This window comes from Schistocerca cancellata, chromosome 3, assembly GCF_023864275.1.
Source record: "Schistocerca cancellata isolate TAMUIC-IGC-003103 chromosome 3, iqSchCanc2.1, whole genome shotgun sequence".
Classification (NCBI taxonomy): Eukaryota; Metazoa; Arthropoda; class Insecta; order Orthoptera; family Acrididae; genus Schistocerca; species Schistocerca cancellata.
The window spans coordinates 509,413,258-509,422,470 of NC_064628.1; positions in this window are offsets into that span (position 1 = coordinate 509,413,258).

Here is a 9,213-nt window from a genome sequence, read left to right on the forward strand (position 1 = left end):
TTATGCTTGTTCCTCCTGTACCGCTCGGTCTGGAGGAAAGTTTCGTGATGATGATTGTGAGAGTCGAAGTGTGAGGTATAATAAAAGATCCACCAACCTATCCAGAAAGTGCACTGTAGCGTTAAATAAATTAAGAGACCATAATATAGAGATTCACTAATGTAAAGCGATGCCCACTGGGCGGAATTTCTCATATGTTATTGTTGTAGGTTATAGAATTTGTGTGTTTAGGTTAGAGAATTTATCGGAATAAATCAGATAGTGAAAAGAAAGAGATTGGTAGACTATTCCTTCAAATTGTATGTTGTCATAATGTCCCGAATTTATAATGTGTGCACCATTCATATTCAGTGGGATGGCCACGTGTTAATAAAAGCCGTCAAATAAAAGACAAAAAGAAAATGTGGTACTGCCAGTGCGTAGTGTACAGTCAGAGTTCTGTAAATCACTGATAGTCAGATATGCGTTTCCGTTGCGTAGTAATCATATAGGAGGATAACTTGTAACTTAAGTGAGAGTACTAGAGCTAATATTACTCGATAACTAAGAATGAGTCCACTCGCTTGGCAGACCACTCATCTTGCAGGCCTGACTGCTTGATGCCACAGTATGAGCAAGGCATGTGGGTGCCTCTCAATACATCGAAAATACTGCTGAGCTTAAACTTTTTTTAAACATGCACATTAGAAAAGATAAATATTCCCCTCTTGCAACTGAAAGGAGAAACTTTATAAGATAAAAATATTTTATTTGATAAAACAAGTATCTCTCTTTTGTCTCCCCCAACGTGTACAACCGCAAGATATTTCGTTGACATTCAGTGCTTCTCACCCCATAGTCAACCAAGATACCGAAAGAAGAGCACCAATATGTCCACAGTTTCTTGTAAAAGCAACCCAATACAAACGTAACTTCCTCAGATCTACAAATAAAGCTGCTGGGCCATGAAGTTGTTTTTGTAAGTCAATCCTTAAAACAGGTGGAAATTTAAGTTCTGGAGTACACTATTTGTTAAGAAGTGTAATGAATTGCACAATTAATTGATTGCAGAAATCTCTCAAAACAATGTGTGTTGGTCAACTACCGCCAATAGTTTCACATTTTCCTGTGTCAGAGAGAGAGAGACACCACCATTATGAGTATGGCTGCAACAGACCTGGCGTTCGCCGTGCCTAGTTGACGTGACGTCACGAACAAGCGCCGAGGCCTTGCTTTGAGTCGGTGTTGCGGAGGCCCAGCAGCGGCGTCTGTTGTTACCCCAGTGAAGATGGGAAAGTGACGGCAGGGCGACCCAGTGCCCCAAAATCTGCTCCAAAAGATGGAAAGATACGCCTCGCTGCATCGGGTGACCAGGTGCCAGCCGTCCGAGGCTGATCTTCAGTCCAGGCGGGTAGACCGTTGGTGATGGCAGAGCGCAGGGCTGCCGAGAGCCTGTGCAGCCAGACAGCAGTCGAGGGTTCGAGGTCCACTCATGGTGGGGGCAGCTGCGTCATAGGTTCGTCGTAGTCATTACTCAGCCTCCACCACAATTAAGGCATCATAACATAGCCCAGCAGTCTGACTATGACTGGTTGGTAGCAGGAGGTGTAAGTACTGCTGGAGGTTTACTACGCAGAAGACGTAGCTCTGCCACTTTTTTCCGGCGAGTGAACGCTTCTCGAAGGGTGACAAGCGTTCAAGGCCTAGGTCATTGCCTCGCAGAAATTGGTCAGAACACGGAAGGGACTCACGGCAGCGGGAGCTGTGCCGACGTGGGTAGCTGACTGCGGCGGTCAGTGCCCAGAATATGGTGCTGCAAGTATAGGCACCGTCTCGTTCATTACATAGGAAACAAAATTCGAAACTCGCATAATTTGCAATTGCATATGTGTCGATAATACTATTCATTGCGATGTTTTGTTATTGACTGATGAATGGTTCTCTTTCCTAGCGTCTATCCTGCCATGTAGGGTTTGCTGTCTTCTTAGTCTGGCATATTATTTTTCCAATTTTAACTTTGTCATCATGTTCCTTTCATCACATTCGTCAGTTAACGGAAGGGAGGGAAGAAGGGTGCACTGTCTGTCATTGAGTAGTGTAGTGTTTGATCTGTGCATTATTCTATTTTGATTGTTTGTGTACTGTATTTTCTTGGGACTCGCCTCCGTGTCTTGAAAGCTAGGGACCTACAAATTGTCCTACGCGAACAGATCACTAGATTATTACATCGTTAATTATGAAAAATGGTATCAGGTTCTAAAGTTCTACCATTATGATACCATCTGAAGCGTAAACATTGTATCAGGTGCCTCTCTTTCATTCTTAACAAACAATTCGTCAGTGCTCCACAAGGATAGTGTGGTGTCACCGCCAGACACCACACTTGCTAGGTGGTAGCTTTTAAATCGGCCGCGGTCCGCTAGTATACGACGGACCCGCGTGTCGCCACTGTCAGTGATGGCAGACCGAGCGCCGCCACATGGCAGGTCTAGTGAGACGTACTAGCACTCGCCCCAGTTGTACAGACGACTTGTTAGCGAAGCTACACTGACAAATACGCTCTCATTTGCCGAGACGATAGTTAGCATAGCCTTCAGCTACGTCATTTGCTACGACCTAGCAAGGCGCCATTTATCCTTTGCTATGTATCTGATGAAGCATGAACCATCTGACCGATGTACACCAATTATGGAATAAAGTTAAGTATTACTTCAACTACGTACTTTATTTGCTACTATAATTTCCGTTAACTGTTCCAGACCTCACGCCATCCTGCGTGAGCTTATAGCGTGCATTTCGGCTTCCTCCAAACTCCGTGAATTGGCTCCTGCCAAATCACAACAGATAGCACTAGAATCTCTAGCCGGACGACTTGTATGCTGTAGTGGTAATAAAATACATACGTTACATACATTGAATCTGTCTATTAGTGGAAACTGCATTAAAACCTCTATAGTAGTTCTCGAGATTAACCTTCAGTTATACACAAAATATCGTCAGTGAACTTTGATTTACACTCTGTGTATGTGATGGAACTGTAAGGGCCTGGGCTGAGTCCCTTAGGATTGTAGCATGGTGGGGCGTACAGTATGGTAGTGAAGCACAGTTGGCGCTCTATGCACTAATGAAATAACATCAGCAGAACACACATTTCAATTCGTTTACTCGTCCACGTCATCAGATTTTCGAGACCACCATCCCTATCACGACTGCTTACGTAACACATGGTATGATATAGTGCAGCGGGCGGCATACACTGACAGAAAAAACAAAAATCACAGCACCAAAAAGGAACTGAGCAACGTAAACGAAAGTTGGAAGGTGTGCTTCTACATACGGAAGATGATGTAGATTCAGACTTCGCGCCAGTCACTCAAGAGCTGCTCTCCATATACATCTACATGGAGACTCTGCAAATCACATTCAAGTGCCTGGCAGAGGGTTCATCGAACCACCTTCACAAGTGTCTATTATTCCAATCACGTATAGCGCGCGGAACGAATGAACACCTGTATCTTTCCGTACGAGCTCTGATTTCCCTTATTTTATCGTGGTGACAGTTCCTCCGTATGTAGGTCGGCGTCAACAAAATATTTTCGCATCCGGAGGAGAAAGTTGGTTCAAAATGGTTCAAATGGCTCTGAACACTATGGGACTTAACAGCTGAGGTCATCAGTCCCCTAAGAACTTAGAACTACTCAAACCTAACTAACCTAAGGACATCACACACATCCATGCCCGAGGCAGGATTCGAACCTGCGACCGTAGCGGTCGCGCGGTTCCAGACTGAAGCGCCTAGAACCACTCGGCCACAACGGCCGGCCCAGAAAGTTGGTGACTGAAATTTCGTGAGAAGATTCCGTCGCAACGAAAAACGCCTTTCTTTTAACGATTTCCAGCCCAAATCCTGTACCATTTCTGTGATACTCTCTCCCATATTTCGCGATAACACAAAACGTGCTGCCTTTCTTTGAACTTTTTCGATGCTCTCTGTCAGTCCTATCTGGTAAGGATCCCACACCGCGCAGCAGTATTCTAAAAGAGGACGGACAAGCGTAGTGTAGGCAGTCTCCTTACTATGTCTGTTAAATTTTCTAAGTGTCCTGCCAATAAAACGCAGTCTTTGGTTAGCCTTCCCCACATTTTCTATGTGTTCCTTCCAATTTAAGTTGTTCGTAATTGTAATAACTAGGTATTTAGTTGAATTTACGGCTTTTAGATTAGATTGATTTACCGTGTAACCGAAGTTTAGCGAGTTCCCTTTATCACTCATGTGGATGACCTCACACTTTTCGTTATTTAGGGTCAACTGCCACTTTTCGCACCATTCAGATATCATTTCTAAATCGTTTGCAGTTTGTTTTGATCTTCTGATGACTTTATTAGTCGATAAACGATAGCGACATCTGCAAACAACCGAAGGCGGCTGCTCAGATTGTCTCCAAAATCGTTTATATAGAGTAGCACCACTATGAGGGTGCAAATCACGTTTGCTTTAAATAACACTGTAACGGTCGTGAGGGTTAGGTACCACTAAGATATAACGTGATGAGTTCATACTAGTCAAGAATGCCTTATCAGGAAATCACTGAGTTAAAACGAGGTCACGGCTAAGAGAAGATGGATGTTCCTCCTACGATATCACAGAAAGTTTTGGCAGGAATCTTGCCACTGTACACGATGGCTAGAAGCTGTGGTCATGAGAATGTACGGTCCCATAAAGGTGGACTCCGGGCGACCACGTGGCGCTACCGAGAAGGAAGACCATCGAGTTCTGAGTATGGCTCTGGTGCATCGTACCGCACCTTCAGCAGCAATTTGAGCAGCAGCTGGCACCATACTGATACAACGAACTGTTACAAATCGGTTGCTTCGAGGACAGCTCTGAGACAGGCGTCCTGTAGGATGCATTCCATTGATCCAAAACCATTACAATTTGCGGCCTCAGTGGTGTCAAGCAAGAGCGCACTGGAGGGCAGGGTGGAAGTCTGTTGCGTTTTTTGATGAAAGCTGGTTCTGCCTCACTACCAGTGTTGGCCATGTGTTAGTGAGAATCTGGGTGCTAGACACACTGGACCTACACCTGGAGTTACGGTGGAGGGTGCGATTTCATACGACAGCAGAAGCACTCTCGTGGTTGTCCCACCCACCCTGACTGCAAGTTTGTACGTCAGTCTGGTGATTCAGCCTGCTATGCTTCAATTCATAAACACCATTTCAGCGGGCTTTCCAACAGGATAATACCCACTGTAATGTTGATGCATTAATTTGTTCTGAAATCGGTGCTGATATTCAAGACAATAAAAGCGGGTTAAAAGCTGTGAGCTATCTGGGGAAGTTAACCCTGGATTACTGAGCAACTCTTTCACCAGGTATCCAGTCTAGCTTACCAAATTCCCAACCAGACTAACATTAATTATAATCTTTTAGTACTCATCTTACGATAACCGGTGATATATATATATATATATATATATATATATATATATATATATATATATATATATATATACACTCCTGGAAATGGAAAAAAGAACACATTGACACCGGTGTGTCAGACCCACCATACTTGCTCCGGACACTGCGAGAGGGCTGTACAAGCAATGATCACACGCACGGCACAGCGGACACACCAGGAACCGCGGTGTTGGCCGTCGAATGGCGCTAGCTGCGCAGCATTTGTGCACCGCCGCCGTCAGTGTCAGCCACTTTGCCGTGGCATACGGAGCTCCATCGCAGTCTTTAACACTGGTAGCATGCCGCGACAGCGTGGACGTGAACCGTATGTGCAGTTGACGGACTTTGAGCGAGGGCGTATAGTGGGCATGCGGGAGGCCGGGTGGACGTACCGCTGAATTGCTCAACACGTGGGGCGTGAGGTCTCCACAGTACATCGATGTTGTCGCCAGTGGTCGGCGGAAGGTGCACGTGCCCGTCGACCTGGGACCGGACCGCAGCGACGCACGGATGCACGCCAAGACCGTAGGATCCTACGCAGTGCCGTAGGGGACCGCACCACCACTTCACAGCAAATTAGGGACACTGTTGCTCCTGGGGTATCGGCGAGGACCATTCGCAACCGTCTCCATGAAGCTGGGCTACGGTCCCGCACACCGTTAGGCCGTCTTCCGCTCACGCCCCAACATCGTGCAGCCCGCCTCCAGTGGTGTCGCGACAGGCGTGAATGGAGGGACGAATGGAGACGTGTCGTCTTCAGCGATGAGAGTCGCTTCTGCCTTGGTGTTAATGATGGTCGTATGCGTGTTTGGCGCCGTGCAGGTGAGCGCCACAATCAGGACTGCATAAGACCGAGGCACACAGGGCCAACACCCGGCATCATGGTGTGGGGAGCGATCTCCTACACTGGCCGTAAACCACTGGTGATCGTCGAGGGGACACTGAATAGTGCACGGTACATCCAAACCGTCATCGAACCCATCATTCTACCATTCCTAGACCGGCAAGGGAACTTGCTGTTCCAACAGGACAATGCACGTCCGCATGTATCCCGTGCCTCCGAACGTGCTCTAGAAGGTGTAAGTCAACTACCCTGGCCAGCAAGATCTCCGGATCTGTCCCCCATTGAGCATGTTTGGGACTGGATGAAGCGTCGTCTCACGCGGTCTGCACGTCCAGCACGGACGCTGGTCCAACTGAGGCGCCAGGTGGAAATGGCATGGCAATCCGTTCCACAGGACTACATCCAGCATCTCTACGATCGTCTCCATGGGAGAATAGCAGCCTGCATTGCTGCGAAAGGTGGATATACACTGTACTAGTGCCGACATTGTGCATGCTCTGTTGCCTGTGTCTATGTGCCTGTGGTTCTGTCAGTGTGATCATGTGATGTATCTGACCCCAGGAATGTGTCAATAAAGTTTCCCCTTTCTGGGACAATGAATTCACGGTGTTCTTATTTCAATTTCCAGGAGTGTATATATATATATAAAGAACAATTTAAATAAAAAGAAATAAATCAGTTTATATTTGGACATTTATTTTAACATTGACCATTGTTCCGTTAAAATTTCAGCAAATTAAACTTGATTCATAACTGAACTGGTGCCTTATTTAGGATTGTGAAAATGTGAGTTTGTAATCTTATGGAACACATCAAATATTGAGCCAAGATTGGGAGACTGCATACAACACTGCATTCATAAAATAACACACGAAGAACGTTGAAACATATGCAAGAGGAAATTAACCACAACCAACCGATTCAATTTTCACCCAAAGAAGTTACGTTCGTAGCGCAATCCTGTCCGTCATGAAATCACCACACACTGGTATACTAAATTCATACTAACTCTCTGTGAAATCTTCCCGAAAAGAATAGCTGAGGGCTACTTTGATGATTACACTACATGCTTCACGTGGTCAACTTGGTTTACACAAAGAGTGTAACTCCACAATAATTTTCATAATTAAAATAAATTACATCGAAACACAAATTACAAAAGAAAAACCTCGAACTGGTTACTATCGTCTTACTATTAACCTGATGGGTCAAACAATTGTATAAGCACGTGGTACTGGTCTCACAAAGTACACCCCACGTGGGTTGAACATAAAGAAAAGTTGCTATATTGAAAAATATTGTCGAGACGAGACGTTATATTCTCACGCACATTCGCATTTAAGATTGATGATCTTAGTTAGAGTTACGGATCATCCACACGTGGTTCCACTTTACTCACAAAGTAGTGACAAAGCAACTACTGGAAGATATACTGAACTTCACACTCGAATTACACTGCATTGCTATTTAAGATAACATTAAATATTTTAGATCCAACCTGAAATAAAGGTGATTAAATTTTCAGTTAGCCTGAACTTAAGAAACCCATTGTCCTACGGACTTAGCAGAGACGCGCTTAGCCGGAGATCTTACCACTTCAGACGCTCGCCGCGGACAGACTGCCGTGGGCCCCTACCAAGGGTGCTTCCAGATACAAAACTGAAGCGACCAGAGAGGCAGCTTCCTATACCAACATGACAAGGGACGGACAGGACCATACTAAGAATAGAAACCTCTTTGCTTTTAGAAAGCGTAGCTACCTGTTCCGACGTTGGTCCTACTGTTCTCTAGCAGACAGGCTTGTCTGCTACCATCAAACATGCAACTAGAAATACATTTGCTCATTCATCCTTTCACACAGAAGGGAAGGGGGATGACAGTATCTTATCATATACAGCATATAAAAGAAAGCGGATGTAGGTTCCGTATGAGACTGTGTGACATGAATTACATATAAACTGTGTTTTAAAGCGTAATAGTGTGACAGATTGTTCTTGATTATGTGTAAAAGTAACACGTTCCACTGCTCAGTCTCCTCCCAGATAGTCAGAAACACCACAGTAAATTTAGAAGTGGAATGTATGCCGTAAATGACAACAGTTTTAAAAAATTAACATGATTGGAATCCAACAGAGACCTTTCACCACTTATGTACTGCTGTTGTAGCCTAAAATGCCCTACAGATTGTCGTCATGTTGTCTTGGCCTGTCTCCAGTCAAGTGCATACGGCACATCATCAGACGTCAACTCCAGCATCATCCACAAAACAGCCAAGTGAAAGAGGCATGGAACACCAGCCCACAAACTGACATATGACACCTGTACAACGCAATGCAAGCACGTTTTCAGCCTTGCGTTTAACATTCTGACGGTTTTCGCGGTTATTCATGCACCAGCATTTCACATTTGCAACGGATTACCTCATACTTACATTAACCTGTGATTTTGCAGTCTTAATCACTACCTAGACAAATCTATTTCCAAAATTTCATTATTCAACATTGATAATTTTTTGGGGCTGCGTTTTTTTCTGTCAGTGTAGCTCGTATATTGGTGTCAACCACCAGATCATCGACTCCTTTTTAGTAGGGCATTGTCACGGACCTTGCAGAGGTGAGACGGAGTAAACTCCAGCAGCTCTGCACAGGATGTAGATGCAAGTGAAAAGTTATGGCCTGGTCTCTCCATCAGAGGTAGCCCTTGAACGTTTGTGTCTGCTCAAGTGTGTAAATTGGGGTCAGCAGCCTTTAGTGCATCTCTCAGACACAGTAACAGGTTGACAAATTGCCAAACGTCGTCAGTTCACCTTTCAGCAGGCCGGAGGTAGAAGTCCCCAAGACTTCACATTAACAGATGAGATGTTAGCAGCTCAGAGTGACCAGGAATCAACAGGCCAGGCAGGTAGCAATATTGAAGTTAGAAGTTATCTAGTG